Raw genomic sequence first — 25,417 nt, forward strand, 5'->3', positions numbered from 1 at the left:
ACTTCAAGTAACTTTGTTTACTAATTAAATATCACTCGAAGTTTGTCGTAATTTACATTTGTCGAACTTACATTTGTTTTTATCCAAAACATAAGACAATCAAATAAATAAAGGAAGAACCAAATACATATAAAAACCCTCTTTCTCTGATGTCGGATGTGCGAAGGGTTAATGATTACACAAAGTTTTATAGAATAAACCTATAGACTGTAACAGCATTTCTTGATCGAAACGTTTTATGAGACGCATTCTAAAATCCGACATTCCATGCAACAACCTAAGTTATTAAAAAACATTTCTAAAGAACCTAGAATATTTCCATTCTATACGGTTTCGTTCGTTTTATAAAACTGATACAATACATCATACAATACTTAAATCTTTAGTAATGTATTAAATATGTGAACTTTAAAATAATGTACAAACAATATTTTGAACAACGTTATAGTAATTTTTAGTGGCCATTCGAGTACTAAGGGTTGATAGAAAAATTGATGAACCTCCTGCTTTTCTTTCAACGATTCGTGACAGTATTCCAGCGAAGATCGAGCCGTGAGACAGATCGCTAGATCGCGGTCGTTCACGCGTTCGGAGCTCGTAAAACTCTGAAAAAGTCAGTGACGTATTCCATGCCCCTAAACTACTGGAAGTATTAACCCCTTGCACTATAATATGATGGAGATTTCAAACAAAATGATTTATTTGTGATAAACTGAAATAAAATAAAAATAGGAATGCAATAAATTTTCTCTTTCGGCTAGAAAATATAAATGACAGAAATTCTAATCGTTGTATGTGTGAAGAAGATCGTAGCGTAAGCGGTTAGTGTAGATAACATTTCCTTCTCGTTCAATTTCTCTCTCATCGTACTGATAAATGTACCATTGGTGTCGTTAACATCTCACTACATTAATAATTTACTCTATGACTAGACAGCGGTTGCATGTATATGCAAAGTAAAAATTTTCTTTCGGAATTATAGCAAACTGGTGTGTCAAATAAAAATTATTTTCTTTCTTAATATGTTTAATAGGTTGAAAATAATATAACAGTATTTCTAAATTGTTTTAATATTTTTACCGTTTTACAATATAATCCACTGTCTAATAATGACACATTCGCTCACTGACCATAGAAAACTTAGGTTTATACATTTTTTTAGTGGAGTATTTTTAAGTTCTACATAAATGAAACTCCTCGTGTGACACGGTCACATGAGACTACAATCGCGAGCAATCATAACTGCGTTTGTATTAAAAGATAACAGAAAATGTTGAGTTTATGACGACATGGTCGCAAGATGTTCAGAAGTTAGAAGCAGTTTTCTCTGGAAGATATCGGTCGAACTTTAAAACTGATTGGTCTATCTGATTACATTCAGAACACATTTGTAACGCTGTGCTTTGTTTTCTGTTCGACAGTATTCTCTTTCTAATGCAAATCGGATGGGTGTTCCTACCTGAATTTCGTGCAGGTAGGACGCGATATCTGTCTTGTGTCATACGGTTTTTGTGAAACCGCTTTTCCGGTATTAGAAGCAGAGTCGTGTTTTTCTAAAATTAGAACGAAACGTTAGAAATCGAGTAACGCAACCTCGAGACAGTCAGGGTCGAGCTATAGGGTGCAGGTCGACTTTGTTTTGATCTGCGATAAATGCCGATAAACTTTATTATGCAGCTGCCTTTTACTTCGACTTCCCTCTATACATATAATTATTACAATATTACTGACATACGTTCATTACTGTTTCCACGAAGTTAGCATTCTTGTTGGACGATATTTATATAAATTCATTTACATTTGATTTGAATTCTTTTTACAAAAACTTACCTAAAAATATAATACTTTATTTGTAAAAGGGTGAAAAACCTGTACTTTTATATGAATGTTCATTTGACAGATTAGTGTAAATAATTTGACAATTGGAATCAAATTCATTTTGTACGAAAATGTAGATTCTGTGAATTTCCTACCTGTTTAGCTCTTGGATTGTTCACTTAGTTTATGGTATGGATTTCGTAAACAGCAGTGCAGTTATCTGGTTTGGCTGCGATTGTACGCGATCTTATTGTGTGCGAATCTCTGTTCTGCTCGAAATCTTCGAATAACAGCTCATCTTTGAATGGACTTATCGCTACTAGCATAAGAATATGACTCATCCAGTTGTCTTTTAAAGAACTGTCTTATCCTTCTGACTAAATGTACACGTTTGAGGAAACAATGCAGTCGTTTATTTGCTAGTTGTCGAGTTCAGCTGCATATTCATTCTTCGTTTTCTCTCTGTTTTTTGTTAATTACTGAAGCATGACACAGTATACTACACTATACTATGAAAGTATAGTTTCAAAATTGACATAATTGCTTTCGAATTTCAAATGAAATTAATATTGTTACAATTTACCAACTTCACTTGGTTTTTATTATCAATTAAGAGGTGAACGAAATCCTTGTAAATGAAAAAATATTGTTATCCAAATGCAACGAGTGTTTCGCTAAAAAATATATTTTCCACAAAATGAGAAATTAATTATTTTTTCTTTTTCGTTAACAGAAACAATAGTGCAAAATATTTTTCAACATAGTTGATTGAAAGTATAGGTAAAACTCGTAATTGACTTATTTACAATTGCATACCTCATTACGCATTAAATATTTTAGAATTTCACGTTTTCTGTATGATGTGGCAAGTTTTAGAATGGGTACTACCATGTTGTTTCACCAACGATAAGTACTGCAAATCCACTTGAGTTTTATGATAGATTATCTCGATACAAACGTCGTGAAATGACGATCGGTAGTTGCCGTTTCTGCTACGAACAGGGCGTAGCCTTCTCGATAATACAAAGATGGGATTTTTCAGTAATCAAAAAACGCTAGATGAAAGATCAATCTAAGCCGAGTCGCCCTCAGAAGTCCTAGTTTTAAGTTTACGAGGCGTGATTTGCATTATTCGAAAGCATACAGCTGCGTATGTAGCTATTTTCATAAAGCTAAGACAGCTACATGCTGCCGAATAATGCAAATTACGCCTTGTAAACGTAAAAATAGGACTTTAAAGGGCGACTGCGGTCTAGAATGATCTTTTATCTTGCCATTTTGACGACTGAAAAACCAGTCTTTGCATTTTCGAGAAATGAGAAGGCGCATCCCTCACCCTTGGAATCCTGGAAACGAGTCTACCCCTTTAAGCAACAAACTCCTAGTCATAGTTGTGTCCCCACTCTAACTTCCCCTTCTACCGCACTATTTCCCACGCTTCCGCTTCGTCCCGATCACGTGACACGTTTCGTGTCTGTTCGGTACTGGCAAAGAGAGGGTAACTTCTCCCCCTCAATTCGTGCTACCTCCCCTCATCAGGCGATTATGCTAGTCATGTTCATAGAACTAATAACGTCATACATTTCTCAATAAAATAATACAGTTATCAGATTGCCGATGTTCACAGAAATTCTGATTTTTATCAATTTAATTGTCAATTTGATATTTCATAGATATTGGTTGCATCCTATTAACTTCCAATGTATAGTAATATTTGCTGATGTTTTTGTTCAGCATTTTACAGTAAAACTGTAAAAAATATTTCAGATGCTAGAATAAATCTTCATTGATTGAAAATAATATTTTATTTGTTTCCAACAGTTAGTGTCGCTGAGCTGCTAATAAAATCGACTGTTTAGAATTGTCGTAACATGTTCACTGGATTTTGATCGTGCTACACGGAACGGAAGTGGCTTTAACCTTTGATATCTTCCAGTTCATTAGGAATTCTTTTATGAGAATTGTTTTTCTATGCTTTATCGCAACATGAACGTCGCTCAATTTACATTAGTGACAATAACGTTCCTTATTCGTTCAACCTGAATCTCATACTAGTTTGTTAATTGTTATATTTCAATCTTATTATACAATTATGGCAAAATTTATTGCAAAATGTCTGCAATTATACTTTGCGAGCGAAGGGCGTTGATTTTGTTGTCAAGACATGTTTGAAACGACTTTGTTGCGACTTCGATGCTAATAAAACGTATACTTTTGTATGTTTTGCTGCTATGTTCTATCCTACGTGCCTATTTCGTAATGTTTTTTTTTCAATACAACCCCTTTAGGGTGTAAAATTTCAAAGTGTTTGTTATGATGGACCTATGTGCCAAATTTCAAGCTTGTAGGTCAATGGGAAGTGCCCAAAAGGTTTTGATGATCTGTCAGTCAGTCAGTCAGTGACAAATTTAGCGATTTTTGAGGTCCTATATCTCGGAACCTACTAATGTTGGAAGATTAATGTTTTGTCAATATTGAGACACGATAGCATTTGACAAGTGTACGAAATTACATCTCTCCATCTGCCTCCAGTGCCGAGTTATAAGCCACTAAAAAACGGCGAAGTTGTTTCGTGTAAAAGGAGGTAGTGCGAGAACTTCGCTGGTGCACTATCCTGCACCTAGATATCGACTAGTCATTTTCATGACGGTTGCATAAAATCGACAGTAACCAGCTCTCACGGTTTTTATGGCCTCGCGAAAGTATGAAGAATTGTTAGAGTAATGTTGGAGAGCGACACACCTCCGTTACTCCTACAACTACTTCATTCATAACTCGCCCTACTCCGAGCACTACAGTCGACTATTCTTACCTGAACTTGTACGTGGAGCAACATATGCGAGTTGTCTACCAGTGCGTGTCAGGACACGCATGTCGGTTTTACCATTGCCTTTTTTGAACGGTGAAGACGCCGATAGCGGAACGTATCGGCTCCACCGTTCCTGTTTAACAGGAAATCATTTCTGTCTCTGTCAGTCATCGTAATACAATTTTCGAAGTATCGACACGTGTAAGCGTGATCGAATTGCTACGTATATCACGATTAGTCACGCCCTGGGAACATGTTTTCCGTCTCCGGCTTCTGACATAAATAATTACGAAATAACTGCTACCTCATTGTCGAGCGACGTTTCGCGCGATTAGACGTCAAATCTTTATGCTAAATGTAAATCTATGCTATGGAAATCTTTTCATCAGCTTGGAAAATTGTTTGCATTCATCCCAAGCCACAGGAGCTACATTGACTCCCATTAATATTCGGACGCTGTACAAAAAACGATAACTTTTCTAATATCGGATTATACGATTTGAACTCTTCAGGGAAGCTAGAGCTATTAGTTTACTACAAGATGTGAAAAGAAATTTTTTCAAAAATTGCAATTGGTCGGAATTGTGAGAAAATACTTAGAGAAAATTATATAACTAATTAAAATAAAATATATATATATAGAAAATACGTAGAGAAAAACTGAAAAGAAACTAAAAGTTGCATTTTACAACTTCGAAAATTTAAAAAATACGTTCTGTAGATTTTTTCCAGTCTAGTTACACATTTTCTAAATTCTTTCCAAGTTGTTCACTTTTTGTACAGACTTGAAAAGTTGGGATTGATTAAGAAAATAGCATTTGTTTACACTATGATATTTTAAATAATAGGGATTTTTATTTTGATAATTTTGTCCTAGTTTTGTGACGAATATTCAATTGTTTCCACAATTTGTTTACATTGAAATGATTAGTCCTGAGATGCGAGGCAAAGCTGTAATAGCCACTTTTCGACAATCTAACAATAAGACGAACTGGTGTTTTATTTTACGAGTGAAACAAACCGAATGGAGATCCTTGAAAATCTTTTATTTTACTCTTTTTTCATGACCTTTGAATGCAGTAAAAGCATAAAGATATATGGTATTCACGACGTAAAAATAGACGACACCTGATGTAGTCGAGTGTTCCCCGTTCTCTAACAACTACTCTGCACTTTTCTCGGGATAACCCATCGCAAATAAGATACCACATTATCTTTCTTCGAATTGATAATGCATAAATACATATATTGACACAACGTACATTTTTTTAGCATTGGCACGTATTTGCCACCCACGTGCTCGGTTGAAGTCGAATTATCGTTGTTAAACTGTGGATCTTTGTGCAAACTGAAAATTGTTTGTATCACAATCCCAAGAAAAGTCAGTTAAATAAGAATTGTTAAGAGAAAAAGTCAATTTTTATTCAACTCACTTTTCTTCGAATTGATACAAACAATTTTCAGTTTGCACAAACATGTAGTGTAGACTGCGGATTTTATTCATTTATGACAAAACTGAGTAGGTGAAGTGAAATTCAAATAAATGAATTGAGTAGTACCGGTGTATTATTTACAATCCATTAAAATTGTTAAGAGAAAAAAGTGAATTTTAATGGATTGTAAATAATGTACCATTAATACTCAATTCATTTTATTTTATTTTATTAAATGAATAAAAGCCGCAGTCCTACACTATATCTTTGTGCAAACTAAAAATTGTTTGTATCAATTACAAGGAAATTGAGTGAAATAAAAATTGAATTTTCCTCGTAACAATTTCATTGAATTATAAATAATGTACCAGTAATATTCAATTCATTTTACGCTTCCCCTATTCAGTTTTGCCACATAACTGAATAAAATCTGCTTGTGGAACAAATCTGATTATAATTGTTTCATATCTCAATCAAATGCTTCATGAAAGAATTGTTTCGAACCTCGAAAGTGAGAATAAAAAGGGTAGAAGTTGTAATAGGATTATTACTTGCCACACGTGTGATGCTATCGTTCGTAATTACACCATTATTAATTCTATCCTTACCAAAAGGAAATTCTCCTTCACGCTTCCATTGTAACCGCCTGTATTCATGAACCGACTGAACTTCTAACAATCTTCTTCGTTCTCATTAATCGAGTAGCTCGCCAAGTCACAAATTAATTGCATTAATTACTGATGTCTTAAACTCGAACAATTAAAGCAGATGTGCCAATTAATATTGTTTAGTTAGGGCATAACGCACTTCTTTAGTTCGTTCGTTACTAGACAGCGGATTATATGCATTTATAATAAAAATGAGTAGGTGTAATTTAGAATTGTAAACAAATTAGAACAATTTAAATATACTGTGTTATATATTATTTTCTACCTATTAAACATATTAAGAGAAAAAGTACATTTCTATTTTACTCCAGATTGTTGCAATTCGGGTAGAAAATTTTTATTTTGCTTAAAGAACCGCTGTCAATTTGCTACTAATACACATTCCGAAATTATTTTGTTCGTTATTCTGTCGGAAAATATTTTTTAAAGAAATTAGTGTACTATGTCGTATGCTACTTATCGGCCATTCTGAAGGTCACCTAACCTTTCGCTCCATAGTGAGTTATTTCGGTTCTAAATTGCTCCATTGAGAGTGCGCGAATATCCTACCTCAAGGACAAAGATCTTGAAACACTTAATTTTCTTAAGTGAGAAAGCGATGACGTGGAGACTTGCTCTCTGCCGAGGACCATATTGACACATTGTTTCAGACTGTCATTTCGTTGCATAATGTTTAGCTGCGCCACGAGATTGCTGCGAGTTTTATTTTAATTAAAATACCATGTTAAGCTGATTCAGTTTTGCAAATGACAATTGCACATGTGGTCGCTTTCTGTGCGACGTAATCTGGAATCGAAGAAATTAATTGTCGAATTTATGTTCCACGTGGTAAAATTCCACCGATCGTGCATTTAATACATGGAATTAATATTTCGCTTAATGACAGTAATGGAAGAAATCACGATTTTTATTAAATCAGCTTTTCTCGAAGTCTGCAAGTTGTATGTATACAAACAGTGACTCCCACTAATATTCGGACACTCTTGAAAAGACGACAACTTTTTTAGTATTGGACCATACGATTTGACATTTTTTGGAAAGTTAGAACAACTGGTTTGCTGAACAACGTGGCCGAAATTTTTGAAGAAAATTGCAAGTTTTCGGAATCGCAGAGAAAATACTGAAACTCGTATTTCGGCCTCTAACTATTGTACAATATAAATCTGTAGATAAATAAATTCGCCGCGTCAACCGATCCCGATGAAACTTTCACAATGCATATAATTGACACAGATCTGCAAAACGTATTTTTTAAATTTTCAATACACAGGCCCACATTAAAAAGTTGTGAAATGTAGTTTCACTTTTAGTATTTTCTCTGCGATTCCTTTCAATTGCAATTTTTGAAAAAATATCTTTCCACAACGTGTAGTAAAGCAATTGCTTCTCAAAACTTCTCAAAAAAGTTCAAATCGTACAGTCCAATATTACAAAAGTTCTCGTTTCTTTGAGTGTCTGAATATTAATGGAAATCACTGTACAGTATAAATTCATTTCTCTAGAATTAAACACGGAATGCAATTATTTGTATGCTTCTGCCGTGATAAAGTGTGTACCAGTGCATGCTTGTAAAGATTGTTATAATAATATTATGTTGTGGATGAAAGTTTTGTTAGATATTTTCGCCGACCAATTCGTTGAAGAGAATATGCTGTTCTCAATTCACACAATGCGTATCAGTGATTGAGATTCTCAGGCCTCTAACAGGATCGATAGTTAATTGATTGAATCCTGATCGAAAGTAACTGACGTAAGCATAAATGTTGATTGATAGAGATCCGTACACCCAATTCACGAGTTGGCTTGCAGTTGCTATGAAACACTTGTCGGTCTAGGCCCGGGCAAGTTCTTGTTCGCTGCCGCTTCACTACTCCCACTACCAGTGCACCGGTTCCCCCACTCTCAACTATTCCGTATTGCCCTTACATAACACCGAAAAATTATATTATAATAAGGATTAATAAGGATTAATTATAATAAGGAGTGTAGAGAGTAGCTGCCGTTGAGAAAACTCACACAACAGTTCATATCAATTGCAGTGCAATAAAATTGTTAGTGACTTAGGTGAACTATTCATGCATCAATTATCTATTGCATGGGTCCCACGTTCTTAGTTTTAAATCTTGCAAGCATTTTCATAGCTATTAAAAATTCACAATCACAAATTTCAGGACTATCTGTATGGGGTTAGGAACCTGTATGGGGCTAGGAAAAATTATTTTATACTTTTCAGTCCGTCTTTAAACGTGGTATTTTTAAAAAATTAATTTTTTTTATAAAATTTTTACGACAAGACATGCTTGAATGGAGTTTATTGAATAATTTCTAATTGAATCATCCTTGTAACTTCAATAATCATCAAATAAAAAATGTGATACCGGTCGTGATACGGTTAGTGTTAAAGTGTCGCATACGGTGTGCCGTTAAAAAATAAGCGAAAGTTGAAAATATTGGAATTCCCCGTTCTGGCGACGATCGCTTTGTATTGAATTTTTCCCTTCAATCTCATCAGTGAATTACTCCGCGAGGTCAGAATATGCAAGGCTGGAACGTTTTGTTGACGATGCTACGGTTGACGTTAGTAAACTATAGACTGTAGCCGACATGATAACAAGTTTCACAGTATTTACGACCACGCAACGTCATCGGACCCACCTTTGCAATTCCAGTCGCTTCGACTCCGCGTGCTGGATTAATAAAATCGTGCGTTTCGTTCCATCCGACTGGACGGGTCAAACCGACTTGTTTCCGATTTTTCATGCCACAATGGTGAAAATGTTTTCGTCAGAAATCCTTTAACCCTTGCCGTATATATCATTTTCTTTACAGTTACAGTGATCAAAACGTCTTTATCCCGAAATATATCGTAGAAGAAAAAAGAAAATTCATATTTTTTATATGGCTACATTTATATTAATGCTTAAATATTGATTGCAAACGAAGAAAATTTTATTTCGGTTAATATATTTCTAGACTGAGAAACGCTTCGTATTTTTTAGTTAAAAATAAATATAACTTCCACAAATATAAATTACAACAAAGTTTGAGAGAGCTATATTTAATATAATTAGTAAGCAAAATTGTTTAAAATAAGGAGGAGTGAAGGGACTGAGTTGTTGGCAACAAAATTGGAATAAAGTCCCTTAGGAGAGTTTGGAAATTCTCGAAATGTTCAGGTCACGAAAATTCCCCTGTGACCTAACGAAAGCTACATATACTTTGCTTCGTAAGTAAGGGCTGCTGTTGTCCATTTCGTTTTTGGCAGCTGGCGGCTCGATGACCAACTAAAGATAGCTTGGGTGGTGAAAAGTCACTGTCACGAGGCGCTTTTGAAGTCAGCGTTGTCGTTTGTCACCGGCGACAGTGGTTGGTTGTCCAACATTTATATTATACGGGGCAGTTAATGTAATTGTCGTTTATGCGAACTTCGTGGCGACAGTATTAAAGATTAACGAGGTTACGTTTGGTGACAGCATTGCGCTGAATCTTATCGTTGTTCACCAATATTTTCGTGCAAAATAACAATGTTCTTCGTTATTGTAACAAATATTTTACAATTAATAAAAATGTATTTCTTTTTTTAATGGTTTTAATCAGGGACCAAAAATAACAGTTATTCTAAAACTTTCTACTGATTTCGACTAATTTTCTGTTGATTATTATTGAAATTTAAGATAATGTACACAAAATATAAAGAAAAAAATTCGACGAACAAAATAAATAAAAAATTCAAAAATACAATACAATTAATTAAGGAAATAAATAAATGTAGCCCCTGTAGATATTTTGTTTGGTTGTTGTACTATGTATACTATGTGTATACATATTAGCTGTGTATTCTTGATGGAATATTCTATTGTCCGAAGAGAAACGTTCGCATGCAGATAAATAGAGAGTGATCCACTGAATTGTGACATCAATCGCAGTTCCCGTAACCGGAGAGACAGAAAAATTTTCTTGAAATGTCTGCGAACTTCATGCGATATTTCACGTTGGGTTTTATCATCGCACTCATCGATGCGTGATAACGTACCGTGTACTAAAGATAGAATAACGCGAGCTTTATCTGCTTTCTTAATGTCATATAGCACTTACCCGTATTGTTAGCATCTGCTTTACGATGTGTACCTAAAACGTAACATAACTTTTTAGAAAATATGAAGCAGTGGTTAATGAGGCGATGTTTATGCGATATAAACAGGTATTTCTGTAAACTCCTGTACTAACCACGTGAGAAAATTGAGTATTACCCGTTTTTTTGAGAATGTTAGCAATGTATTAAGCGTTAATAACGATTATGATCTTGCCATGAAATTCATAGCTTCGGTCAACGTTCGAATAATGGAATATTCGTGTCGTGAATAAAATTAAATGCCTGTTTAATCGCCCGTTTCTTTTGCAATTGAATTTACAGATTTCATTTAAAATTTCAAATTGTACAATTCGCGTATTGTTGAGTAATGTATTACTCTACGTATATGTCAGTAGGTAAGTGTTATTAAAAATTGTGGACTTGCGTAACTTTAGAGAGTAAGTAAATATATGTCATTTATAGTTATCTTATGTAACTCTTTAGTACCCGTTATATAATTCATGTTAATAATAAAAATGCACGTACACGACGAGCATTATCTAAAATTTTATTTGGAAAAGCGATTGAGGCGAGAAAAATGTTACGTATACAAGATTATAAATCTGCTTTCATAATAAATCTATCAAGATGCATTGTCACGTAACAATAATCATTTATCATTTGACTCGTAAGAGTCGGTGCCCATAGTCCATTGAATTTTTCCGAATTCATTAATTAGTTAGTAGATAGATATATACGTTAGAAGTCATGAACATAGAGTGAATAGAATAGAAAGATTATGAAGAAATTAGCAGGGTGAATTATAAAACACAACACAACTTTGTTTTCAATGTAAAAGGACGAATTTCGATTTAACTATTGCTTCCTCCAACTGATGCAGAATATTTTTATTTTTCATAAAGAGATCCGCAGTCTAATTATTATATTCTTGTTTCCAGCTAATATCTACTCAGATTCTCTAAATGACAGCTACGTCGATCGTGCCAGCGATATTCTAATTTCCGAAATCACCTTTCAATATTAATTACAAGCCTTTGATTAAATATTTCCCGCAAAAACCGCAGCTCTGTTTATCAATTACACCGCTCGACGGAACAGGACGTTGCGCCAACACCTCGAATTACACAGAAATATGGAAGCGATTAGGCGAGTTTGTTGCTCGACTGATCTCGGCTGGTTCGTGGATCTCTCTGATCCTGTGACGCATGTGTCATGCATGTGAACTTTCACAAGGGTCACGCACCTCTGCCAGAGAACATAGAACTGTCGCGCTTTTCACAGCCGACCGTAGGAAAGCTGGAAAGTTCAAAGAACATGACGAAGTGAAAGAAAGAAAGGAAAACTGCTCGAAGAACAGAAACCACACATTAGGCGTATGTAAACTTCTTGAACTAAGAACGAACAATTTTTTTCAATTTTCAGCAATTTTTCTTTAACCCTTTTACATACAAATTAAATGAAATTGAATATGATCAAAGACACATAATTATTCGTACATAATCCATCAAAAGGGAAATGTACAAGTTAAAAATAGGATTTCATTTCAAGCCACTTTCTTAAAATTTGTCTGTAAAAATTGAAAATTGAGTCCACAGTCTAATCATTACAGCCGATAGAGATTTTCCTTCTGCGCAAAACGCCAAGAGTTATTTCATGCCACTATCTTAAAATTGGTCTATAAAAATTGAAAATTGAATAAACATCCGCAGCCTAATCATTACAGCCGACAGAGTTTTAGCTACTGCGCGAAACGCCAGGAGTTATATTTCAAGATAATTAATAACATTCTCGACGAATGGTTAAGTTTAATGGATCCATTTGACAGATGGAGGGTTAACTCGTAAGTGGTCCAGCCGTACAGTTCCAGTCGCGTAGACATAGAATACACATTTATTGCGTTCATTGGGGAGTCCTCTTGATCTATGCGCAATGGTACTTTAAATGGTCAAATAGTTGACAAGTACGTTTACAATGTCCCGAGTTACACGATCGTTGTGACAGAGGAAATCAGTTGACCAAGTTGTGCATATAATTATCCTTGTATGGTCATCGTACTTTTTTTGATTGAAAATCAGGGCTATTAAGAATCGGGTCACATCGATACTCATCAATATTCAGCGCACAATAATCAAACACGTTGCTAGACAATACAGCTGCGACAAGACACTCATTCGAGTTCCGTACGGTTGTCGTGTAACGTAGAACTTCCGTAGCACGTGTGACGTATTTCCGTGATAAACGGCTTGTTCCGTTTTAACTAATTTCTGCCTTGTTAACTCTATTGTATGCTAATGTGAACAGTGGATTCATATGCGAATGATTAGAATTTTTTGGGTTTCAAATAAGAATTGGTCAGAAGAGAAATTAGAGTAAACATTAATAAATTGTGATTGACGTTTACTCTGAAAATTATTATTTCTTCATATTTATAACAGGAATTGGTTAGAAGAGAAATTTAAATAAAAATTCACCTCAAGGTAAAATGCTACAAATTTATTTTAATAAATTCGCTGATTTATACTTTGAATAATGATATTATTATTTTATAATGTATGAACCACGGCTTGATTGGTGGAGAAGTGAGAATACAAATTCATCTCGAAGTGAACAAATTCACCGATGTGAACTTTGAATATTATTATTTATTTTTACGTGTGTACGCCCCAGAAATTTGAGTGAAGATTCATTTCACAAGGTAAAATGCTATAAGTTCATTAATAAATTCGCTGATCTATACTTCGAATATTATTATTTTTTGATGAACCAGGTATATTGATTAGTGGAGAAATGAGAATAAAAATTAATTTCAAGGTAAAATGCTATAAATTCATCCGTGTAAACGTCGACGATCAATATTTAAAACCAGTGACAGAAGTCTTGAATTTATCAACGCGATTCGTGGGAGCTCGCGCTGCCTACGATAAGTGTGTATTTTAAGAAATCTTCTCGTGAGAACATTCTTCATGGAGTGAATAAAACAGAGGAGGTTGGCAGTGTGTATATCGGTCGCGAGTTTCGACGGCTAAATGTACTGTCGAATATTTATGCGCAGTTCATTGTAAGATGTTGCGAAAAATACGATATAATTCTTTCTAAATAAAAGAGAATATCACTTTTACGGTTGTTTATTAATTCGCTTTATACAGTGTGTCCCACGAACTCTGTCCACTCGAATATCTTGGTTATTTTAAACAATATGAGAAAATGTTACGTACAGAAGTTGTAGAGTTTACGAAACTACATAATTATGGTATAAATGGTATTCTTGCAAGTGGAGGCGTACAGAAGATATAGAGGTCGCCTTTGTTTTTTTAAATGTAATGTCCAATTTTTGTCCAAAGATACATTTGTCCTAAAACTTATCGTTGCCGAAATATTTGACTGTTTTCATTCTATTACTTTCAGTATGGAACGTATTCGAGAACATGTCAATTGTAAACATTTTTAACATAAAGTTGACTTTAAACAAGTTCTAGGACAAATGAATATTTGTCCGAATTCCGAAAAAAAATCTCAAACCATTTCGTATGATTTTAAAAATGTTATTAATGGCAGTAACGGTATATTCGAAGAACTCGGCACATAATCAAACATTGTCGAAACGTCTAGCTCATCGAATTGTGAGAATAGTACCGTAATTAAACGCCCGGGTCCCATCTGATTAGAAAGTCACGTTAAAAACCGGATCAGAAACGGTCACGGATCCTTGGAACCGAGAAAACTGGACAATGTCACGTTTGATTTTTCGTCCGGTTGGACGTCGCGCCGTAAGAGAACGCCGTTGATTGCGAACAGTAGGGCATTAGCAATGCTGATGCTCCGAAGACAACAGAAATGACCCATGACCTCCGTATATTTATTTCATCTGCTCCCCGTTGGTCTACAATAGTATGTACAGAGTGTTCCAAAAATTTCATACTTTCTTGAAAGGGGAGGATCCAGAGGTCATTTGAAGCAATTTCTACCTTTGCGAAAATGTTCTCCGCAGTTTTGTTCGGGAGCCATTAACGGCCAATGCCGACTCCATCCTCAGTTGTAACCGTGCTCTGATTGGTTCGTGTTTTTCGTTAATGCTGCTTAATAAAGCCTCGGGGAACATTTTCGCAAATAAAAAAATTAATCGAGGTACATTTTTGGGACACCCTGTATACTACAGTCTAACCTCGATAACTCGAATCTCCAGGGAAGAACGACAATCTTCGAGTTATAGAGGTTTCGACTTATCGAAGTGTTCGAGTAAGAGAGGTTAGATTAAAAGGGGGTTTGTACAGGAGAGTTAATAATTTGCCGATTGTAACAGTTTTAAAGAAAGAAAAGTTGATTTTTTTGGAGATGTATACATGTATAGTAAATATAATCTACTAGGCTCTTACACAGTAAAGACTAACTTTACACTCTACACTCTCTCTCTACGTTAATGAATTAACAGATTGTTGATCAGTGGTATTTCAATTAATTCAAATAATTAGAATCATGTAATTCAGTTACGACGTAGTTGAATTACTATATAATTGAAATACAATGCAATTCAATTGCGTAATTGAATTACAATGTAATTGAATTAGCACAACTCTGGAATAGTATACCACATCTGCTATAATCTTTGCAAAAACGAGTGGCTTCCAATAAACATGGGAAAGAAATTGATTTCGGTATCTCTGACTCAACAGGTTCTGATAATACGACCAAGACACATTCATTTCTGATCGGTCATGATTTGGGACTTCTCCCCCGGTAAATTATTAGTGGACAGACCACTGTGAGCCGGTTGTTACGTCTGTGAATTCGAAAACCGACTCGACAAGACAAAAACGAGCGTTCCCCGTGGACAGCCCCGGGTCGTGTACGGTGAAATTCTGACGTTACGTCGCGATACGGTGCGTTACGCAATGCACGGAATCGTACGATGGGCTGAAACGTGCGATACACCTTGAGTTCCTCAGGCAGAACCGGAAACGGCTGACCAACCGTCCGCCTTTTCGCGACTGTAAGGCTAAACGCAGGTAATGTGGAACGAGGCGTAATAGGGAACATCGTAAAATCTCGATGAAGAAGCCGTAAATTTCGTAATTGTGTACACGTTACAGCCGGACTATGTCTGTCTGGACCATCGTTGTCGGAATGTCCAACTTGCTGAACTCGTTACCGAGGTATAGTTCCAATAATCAACCATTTAAGGCCAGTTGTCAGCCGTAGTGTCGTTATTGTTAATATTTTATAATTTTTCTTTATGAAGACTTGAAGGTATATACGGAAACCGAGTAGGCTGATCATTGTTGTAGTCACTTTTTCAATTTTTGTATGAAAATTTTACCAACATGTTCATGACGTCTTCCGTTTAAAATAACACCAACACGATATAATTTCGAGCACCCATTCTTGTTTAATCCACGACGCAATAGAACCTCGAATATACGAGCTAATCAGTGGAACAACTAGATTCAATATTTAAGTGTTTGTGCAACCGAATCGTGTTGCGTGGTTCTACTATACAGGGTGTCTCAGCTGAAGGACGCCGCCTAAATGTCTCCTTTATTTTGAATGGCACAAAGAAAATATTTATGGCATAATTTAAATGGTATCGAAGGAGGAATATCATAGAAGAACAATTTTTATTTGTCCGGTTATTTTTTCATAGTTTTTTCAAGGTGATCGTTATTTCTTATCGGGAAAACTTTTTCTTTATTCCATCTTGTTAATGACTTAAGCATATTCAACTGTATTTAAAAAAAAAATAAGTTTTCACGATAAAAAAATAACGATGACCTTGAAAAAAAAACCGGACAAATAAATTGTTCTTCTATGATATTCCTCCTTCGATAACATTTAAATCTTTTGTGCCATTAAAAACGAAGGAGATATTTAGGTGGCCTCCTTCAGCTGAGACACCCTGTATGGCGAATTAACCGAGTTAATATGATCAGTGTTATATCGTGTTTTGACTCGCTTTAATCAGAAAAATGTCACAAACATGCTGGTAAAAGTTTCCCACGGATACGATGAATTTCATTAGAGTGGTGCAATCAATTGAAACAAAAAATGAAGTATGTATGTAAAACCATTGTGGAAGCATGTGATATTTCTGCACGAGCTTACTTGCAGTATGTTAATCGTGGCAAATGGTATCTTTTTAACTGAGATGACATGACTGCGGAAACGATGATCATGTGTTAATCGTAAAAAGAATTCTCCTTAGCAGGTACAAAGTTTACATTATATAACTAAGATATTAACGTAATGAGAAATATGGATCTGCGATCATGGAACATTCAATTGTTTATAAAATATGCAAGTTCTTTAGTTTCTCTTTGTTTGGATTTGTTTGAAGAGAAGTATCGCAATGTCGAAAAAAATGTTGTTCGAAATTTTATAATTTTCACAAGAATATTAAGAAAGTAAAATTTTATTCCAGTAAGTTTCTCGACATTTTCTTACAAAGAGATAATTCATGATTTGGACGCATTTATGTCATTTTACTGTAACTTGTACACTATTTGATTGTAAAAGAATATCCTAGTATGACCCTTTTTCGACTGCACAAGCATCCAATGTGCTAGAAACCGTGTGTGTACCGTAATCAGACGAAAGATTGCACCAGATAAGATAAGATAAAGCAATATATCATTTTTGTACGAATCGTGTACCTCTCCTTGCACTTTAAAATATGAATAAACGATATTCACGCCGTGGTAATTATTTAACGAGTTTTTATATTATTAAGAGAACATTGAAAATTAAAATTTAGCTTTCTAAGTACAACAATTAAGACATAATATTAATAACTACCTTCTTTCCATTCTCTTTATATTATCAAGTATTCTCCCTATTATCATTATAGTTGAATGGAAAGATGCCAAATTAATTATAATACTAATTCTTCATATCCTGAAAGTACTTTCAGATAATATTTCAATTAAAACTCCGCTATGAAGCAATAAATATGTATATCGTGAGTCCCAAAAAATGTATTCATTTATATCGCAATAACCGAGTATTAGTTGAAGTACAATAATGATAGATTTATTACAATTTTAATGTTCATTCAATCTTATTGAATATGTCCATTAAATTCAAATGTCCATTAAAATTGTTCTTATACTGAATGTACTTTCAAGAGTGGAATTTGAAAAATAAGTTCTGCATATACATTCCACATAAATAATTTACAAGTTAAGTGGCGAGTCCACAGTACTGAGAACCATCTACTTTCAACTTTCGTGCAAAGGGAAGACTCGAGAACCAAGAATTGCTGGCATACTGGTTACATGTTACTTCTCTGCCTGTTCTCCATTCTCTCTGTTTTTAACTGTCTTGCATACATTTCGGTATGTTAACTTCAGGACGAGTTGATGACTCAAATGGAGTTCTCTGAATTGTCACTACTTATAAAACTGATGAGTAGATCCTCTTTGTGATTCCACAGCAGTTTACAATATACACTCGGTAAATTAAGTCTCCGTACAACCTTTAAAACAGTATAACTTTTTTATAATTATACCAAATGACCTGATGTTTTGTAAGCAATTTGAAGCATTGATTTACTGAATGATGTGCCAAAAATATTTCCTGAAAATTACAATTTACATGGTTGCATGCACAAATAAAAAAAGGCACTTTTTAAAACTTTTTTGTTTGGGTACTTAATAAAAATTTAAAATATATGTTTTGTAGATGTACTGAGTGTATTATGTTTGGACGAATGTATTAGAAGAATTTCACAATATACATACAGAGCGAGTTACGAAAAACACAGAACACCTGAATATCTCTGTTGGTACGAAGGATAAATGAAAGTTTCGAAAGTGAAATGAACCCGTTCAAAGAGGACGATATGATGATATCAACAGATCTTGTGAATAATATATTTTTATGTCAAGACGAGTTCAATATATGGTGCCATTTAAAAAAACGCCGATTACCTTGAAATGACGAGAAAATACCTTGATATTGTTACTGGAAAAAGACTCCGGTCATTATAGAATGATTTATTTCGAGCGTAAGATTATTATTTATGTACGAAATTACAATTGATTGATGTTTCTAGATCAACTATTTCAGTTTCTCGAAATATATAAGCAATCAAACATTTTCCATTTCACCTTTACTTTCTGTCGAAGACGATTTATGAACATTTTCCATTATCACGAAATGCAATACACTAAAAAATCTTCAATATCATGAATGTGATATTGAACTATGATGATGATCTATCACTATTCAGCGGATGACGTTTCGCCGCGAACACTGAAATTATTGTCAGCCGTAAAATTGTTTATGTGATTGTGAAAGGAGGACCTGTTTCGACACTGAAAAACCTTATAGTAAAATCAAACCTTGCTGTGACGAGTTTTATAGGTTCTCGTTGGAGGTTCTAGCGTGAAATTGCACAACATTTTGATTTTAATTGCCTTTACGAGCAGACGCGTCTGATCGAAAGCCATTGTGCCAGATGTTCGGATAATCGGTTTGAACGGCTTCGAATAACGTGGATGCACCGCGGTTGTCTATATTACGCGACCTTTCTTGCTTAGCAGCGAGAATCGGTTGTAATGAGTCGTGATATCACAGTTTCCGGGGTTTAACTGACCCTGCCAGCAATTTCAATCGGAAGAAGAATGTCCGCGGGTTCGTTTGTCTGAATATCATTCAAGACTCATGTAACGTGCACCGAAAGAGTTCGCAACGTTCAAACGCGTGTCTGTTATCGATGTGCTCAACGCGTTTCACAAAAGTATTTAGCAGATAGCCAGCGACTAATTGTTGCCGATGTCTTCGGGACAAATTAGGAGATAAATTGCAATCAATTTTAAGTAGAGAAAAGTTCGCGAACTCTCAATACTACTCTAAAGGGAGATTGTGACCAATTTCAATGTTCACACTCTCTGTAATCGTGAAATTATTATTACGCGAATGAGATCGGACCAAGAGTGCAGAGGAAAACTCATTTACAACTCGATTGCAATATAAATAACATTCTCGGCGTTTAATTTATTTTATCTTATCGTAGCTTTCGTTGTGATTAAGAACAAACGGTCTTGTTCGAGTGAAATTATTCCGTGCGCAAGGATTAAGTGTGTCAAAACTGATTACTTGATTCGCTGTATCTCGGTAAGTCTTTTGAGAAGGATGTTGAATAACAAGATATCGTTGCCAGGCAAATTTACAAAGCCAACAGAGGAGGAATACTCGCTTCACTCCCTGCTTTTTCTTCTAAGCGAGAAAACGAAGGTTGAAGGTCGACCGGACGATTGAACATAATCGCGCAATGATCTTAAAATTGACTTGTTCCGAGAAGGATAAGGGACCTCGGTGTTTAAGGATGCTCTGGAGGTATATAAAAACGCAACAAAATTGTTGAAAATTTGACAAGATATAATTCTTACTAAATTAATGCAATTACCAAAGTTTGGGTCCGATTAACTGCACCGTTTAAGAATTATAGCAAGTTAAAGTTTGCACATTCTAGCACGTCTTCTTATGGAGAATTCATAAAATTCCACTTGAAACCCTATTTAAACCTTGAAAAAACGCAACTAGAAACTCCAGGTTTTCTGTATTTATATAGTAAAAATTATGTAATTAATTATGTTCAAAATTTAGTAGGATTCACTAAACAGTTAACAATTAAAACGTCAAAATCGTGTTGTCATCTCACTAGCATGGAAACGCGACAACAGTGTAAAAAAAAGTGTACAAAAGTATGCAAAATATACTCACGAATGGCTTTCATTGCCAATATATTGATGGATTTCGAATTTCTTGTACTTTTGTCTCCCATTGTACCTCCAGAACATCCTTAAAGTCTATCTTCTCGAAAACGCGGCGCGTCAAACGAAAAAATGTTATCCCTTTTTTTCGACTTATTTTCACATGTAGTATCAGCCCCTGCTCGATTGTACCGCCCGTCCCGCCACAGGCTGTATAAATTATAAATAGTTGAAGAACGTCCAGAACATCCTTAAATCATGTTGACCTCCGTGTTACGAAGAGTTTATGGCCTATATTCTTTTGTCAAACGATATTACTAATCAGTGTCAGCGTTGAAGGACACTTAACACGTTTTCCACGTTGTAACATTGATATACTTTGGTTCTGCACGTGCAAGAAACTAGCACGCTCATAGATACGCAATGTGTATAAGGAATTATAACGTGTGTGTCGATTTAATGGATTTGAGATGCTTCGAATCTTTTGTAATGTCTTAACGTTTGACATTAGTTTATTAACCGACTTCGAAAAAGGAGGAGGTAACTCAATTCGATCTGTATGTGCCTTTTTTTCTATGTATGTAATGTTCACCGATTACCCCGAGATGGATGGACCAATCAGGACGAAACCTTTTGCATTTTGTAAGGTATGTTTCCCGATTGGTCCCTTGAAAACAAATTTTGCATTTCTTCATTCTGTGCGGTTTTTAAACCCACGTACTGATTTCCAAGTCCATCATATTCCAATAAAATCATAATCATCTGTCAATTGGAAAATTTTCAATTTCGCGCCGCCTCCGAAAAGATTATATTTAAGTTCGTGTGTATTCACATAAATTAATTGTAAATCTTTAGTGCATTTTTTTAGTGTGTTTTTTCGAAATCGGTTTAATTTTCTTATATGAAATTTTTTTTGTATCGAATAATAAATTTTTTATCTGTGTAATTTTATTATCTTACATTTTGGAGGAACGTATAAGTACATGTTGTTCATGGTAATTGATTACTGCTGTATCTCTATTTTTAACAGCGTGTTCGATAAAGCATAATATTGCCATAATATTTACATCGCTGATGATAAACGCGTTTATACGTGTCGTAAAACGTGTAATATCTTTCACTTTAACTCGAATATAATAATAATAATAATCCAGTGACGAAACTTAATTTTAATTATGTTATATGAAGCTTTTACCAACATATTTGTCACATTTTTCTGATTCAAATAATTCTGAGCATATTAACTTATTTAATTCAGGATACATTAGAACCTCGGATATCCGAACCGACATTTGAATTCTCCTTTATCCGAATATGTAGTTCAATCGAAAGCGATCTATATGCAACACTGTAGCTAGGAAATTGTTCTATTATCTGAATACTGATGTTCCACTGATTGGTTCGGATAATAGAGGCTCTACTACACTATCGTAGATTAAACAGGCAACTATGGTCCAAATTGTATCGTGTTTGCAGTCATTTAAATCAGAAATATTTCGCGAATATGTCGATAAACGTTTCATAAAGGAATAATTATAAACAAAAGAGTTTTCCCACCAGATCAATATTTTGTTTACTCGCTATCCTTTTCTACATTATCAAGAAATCAAGGACTACATCGTCTCATCACTGTACTTTAAGCTCACCCTGTATAATGATCGACCAGTAAATCGACAGAAGTGTCTAACGAGAGACACGCCTCGTCTCTCTCTCTCTCGCTCTGTCGTCTCGTCGCGACGTGCGTGGCGTTTGTGCTTTTTGTTTCGCGTCGAAATGTATGTCAGTGGCGAGATATCGGTCTTAATTGCTTTCATTGTTAGTCAATAGGGGATTATTTTCGGAACACCGAAGCGTGTGATCGAAGCAGTTCAAGTATCTCGCGAGAACGAGTGTCAGTCAACTCGCCGCCACAGTTTCACCTTGAGAAGCTGACCAGAGGTGAAATTCTTATTTTCTCCAAAATTGATGAAGCCTTTTTTCTCTGAATAGAAACTATATGAACCATGACTCTGAACATAAACAGGGTGGGGCCAGGGACCCTCGTTTGCTTTTAAAGATAGAAGAAAATGCATCAGACCCCAAACTTACTTGGTATCGAGGCGCTCGTAATCTGACATTACTAATTTTTTGTAGGTGGAGTCGTCAAGGAGATATGAAAGTCAACTCGGTTTTCCTAAATTGAACGTTATGGTTTTTTATTCACATTCTGGTACAGTGTTTCAAGGACCTATTATGTAGGTCATTCAAGGTAACATATTGTCAATTGCAATAGAAAATAAATTATCTCAAAGCACTCTTCGAATACTTCGATGATTAAAAACAACATTACAGTATTCTTGAATTTTTCGAATCTTTTACTGTCGTATATTTCACCCAGCCAATTTCTTCATAAATGCATAATGATCCGCAGTCTAGTTATAAGTATTATAATTACAAGCGCGGTGTCCCAACAAACAGAGAAGACACAAAACTTCTTCAAGAGTGCTTTGAGACGATTTATTTTCTATCACAGTTGACCTTGAGTGACCTTGAATGATCTTCACAACAGGTCAGAGGAATTCGTCTTGAGACACCGTACAAAAATGTAAATAAAACGGAGTTGACCTTCATATCTCCTCGATGTCTCCACCTATAAAAGAACTAGTAACATCAGATTATGAGCGCCTCGATGCCAAGTTATTCAGGTGACCTGTTTATAACGCCCCACCCTGTATAAACAAATAATCTACATCGATTTTTCATCGGCAGGACATTCATTTTGAACGTGGCATTGACACGCGAGACAATCTCGATCAAGTATTAGCTTGCGAATAGACCCAGTTTTCACCAATTTCATGACATGTGAAAATTGTTGAATCAATTCCACCTATTTTATACATAGAAACGGTGCGCGCCGTGAAGCGTCCACAGTCTTAACGCCGGCAAATGGCGTCGCCGGCTGGTGTGCGTGCTTTCATCAGTTGCGGGAAACCAGTTCCCGTCCCGATAACGGGACTGTTTTTTCATTGTATCGCAAACTACCTGTCAAAGCTGAACGATAATCGTAAAATTAATAACTGATGCTGCCGTGAGATTATCCTAATTCATCCGCGACACGCGCAAAAGGAAGCGAAAAGCTAAGAACTGCTACTTCCTACTTTGATCTTGCCAGGGACAGAAGTCGCGGCAGATAAGAAGCGACGTTGCGAAATGGACAAGAAGTTATCTGGAAATTCTGCTGAATACTTTGTAGCAATTCGTAATGATCCGATGTTGCGAAATACATAGTAGCTTGTTCGCGCTGTACAGGGTGTTCCAAAAATGTTCGATTTACTTAAATGGACTGATTTCTGAGGTCATTTCTCAAGTCACTTTTTCCTTTCCGAAACTGTTCTCCGGCTCAATCAATTCGGCTTCTGCGAACGAGCCCGGCTCAGCCAATGGCGACACCTCGCTCAGCTGTAGCTGCGCTCTGATTGGTCCGTGTTTTCCGTTGATAACTCTTGAACAGAGCCGCGGAGAACATTCTCGTGAAGGGAAAAGTTGCCTCAAATCACCTCGGGAATCACCCCTTTCAAGGAAGTACAACTTTTGTGGGACTGTATATTCGTTTCGGAATTTAGCATGCACGCAATTCGTAAACATATGTAAGTCTCGAATCTAATCATAGGTAACATCACCGTTCTCGATTTAGATATTGATTCAGTTGTAGAGTGCACAATTTAGGTGCATACCTATGAAAGCCGGGCAGGCCAGAAGACAAATATGTAAATGCAGCAGGTTCGCGCGTTCTCGTGGTTCTGTTTTGTTAGAATCGAATGCAATCGCGCGGTATGTCGTTCGATACAACTTTAATTGAATTATATGGATCAAACGAGCCACTCGTTTATCAATGCTTTGCAATGCAACTTCGTATAAATTGATACAGCAGTAACTGATAAAACCGATGTATAATGAAATTGATACTACTCCGTCATTATCACTGTTTATGCGAAGCAAATATAAGCGATAACGTTTCATCGCTGTCTTATATAAAACAAATCATGCCGATTTTTTACTTTTTTACATGAAATCGTCTGCTTTTACAACCTGATTTTACGTGAAATAAAAATTGTCCGCGAAACATTGGTGAAAATAACACTCAAGTTGTATTTCCTTGACAAGGGTGATTCCCAAAGCCATTTGAAGTAACTTTTTCCTTTATGAAAATGTTATTTGGAGCTTCTTCTATGTATATACATATAGTCTTGTTCGTTTAATTATTATTATAATGTTATAATAAAATGCTTGAATGGTCTGATTAGGTTTTTCTGGGTTTCCCTAATCCTAAGCAACAAATGTTGGACTTGGTCATTCAATAATAGATTTAATTTTAATCAAAATGAATCTATTCTTCCACACAAAGAACGATCGATTCAATTACAGTTTATTTCAGGTTGTTTATAAAACCGTTGGTTGTTTGTTCTTACTATTATGTTACATTCAAATCGTAAAGACGTGTTTTACTCTTGTTTTTCCCGTTATTGAATAAATACATAACCTAATAAATGTGCAGAATTTCAATAAAAATATTCCTCACTGAAGGCCCACCGAAGATTGCGCGTTTAAATTGCAAATGCTATAGTGATTTGTCGATTTATTTCGCTGAAATAAGTTGATTACTAGTTGCCGGCTGCCTGAAAGATCGAGGGTGCTAATGTCGCTTACACTCCAGCAATCAGCCGACTTCAATGTATTACTATTATTAAGTGCCTAGTAAATTAAGACATTCTGGGATTTTCAAAAAAATTTCAATATTCCCAGCGCATCCAGCACGTGTGACTGATGATTCTCCTATGTTGATTAATGCCGCGGTTAGATGCAGCATGGCGCTTTAGAGATGAGATTTACAGATTACAGTTACTAATGGC

The 25,417-nt window shown here is 35.3% G+C and overlaps 1 protein-coding gene across 2 annotated transcripts in view; it reads left to right on the forward strand.

The window, feature by feature from the left end:
• Positions 1 to 25,417, forward strand: part of Wdp (Leucine rich repeat protein windpipe) — a 38,960-nt gene that overhangs the window by 797 nt on the left and 12,746 nt on the right. The gene's annotated exons all lie outside the window — the stretch shown is intronic.

This window comes from Lasioglossum baleicum, chromosome 3, assembly GCF_051020765.1.
Source record: "Lasioglossum baleicum chromosome 3, iyLasBale1, whole genome shotgun sequence".
Lineage (NCBI taxonomy): Eukaryota > Metazoa > Arthropoda > Insecta > Hymenoptera > Halictidae > Lasioglossum > Lasioglossum baleicum.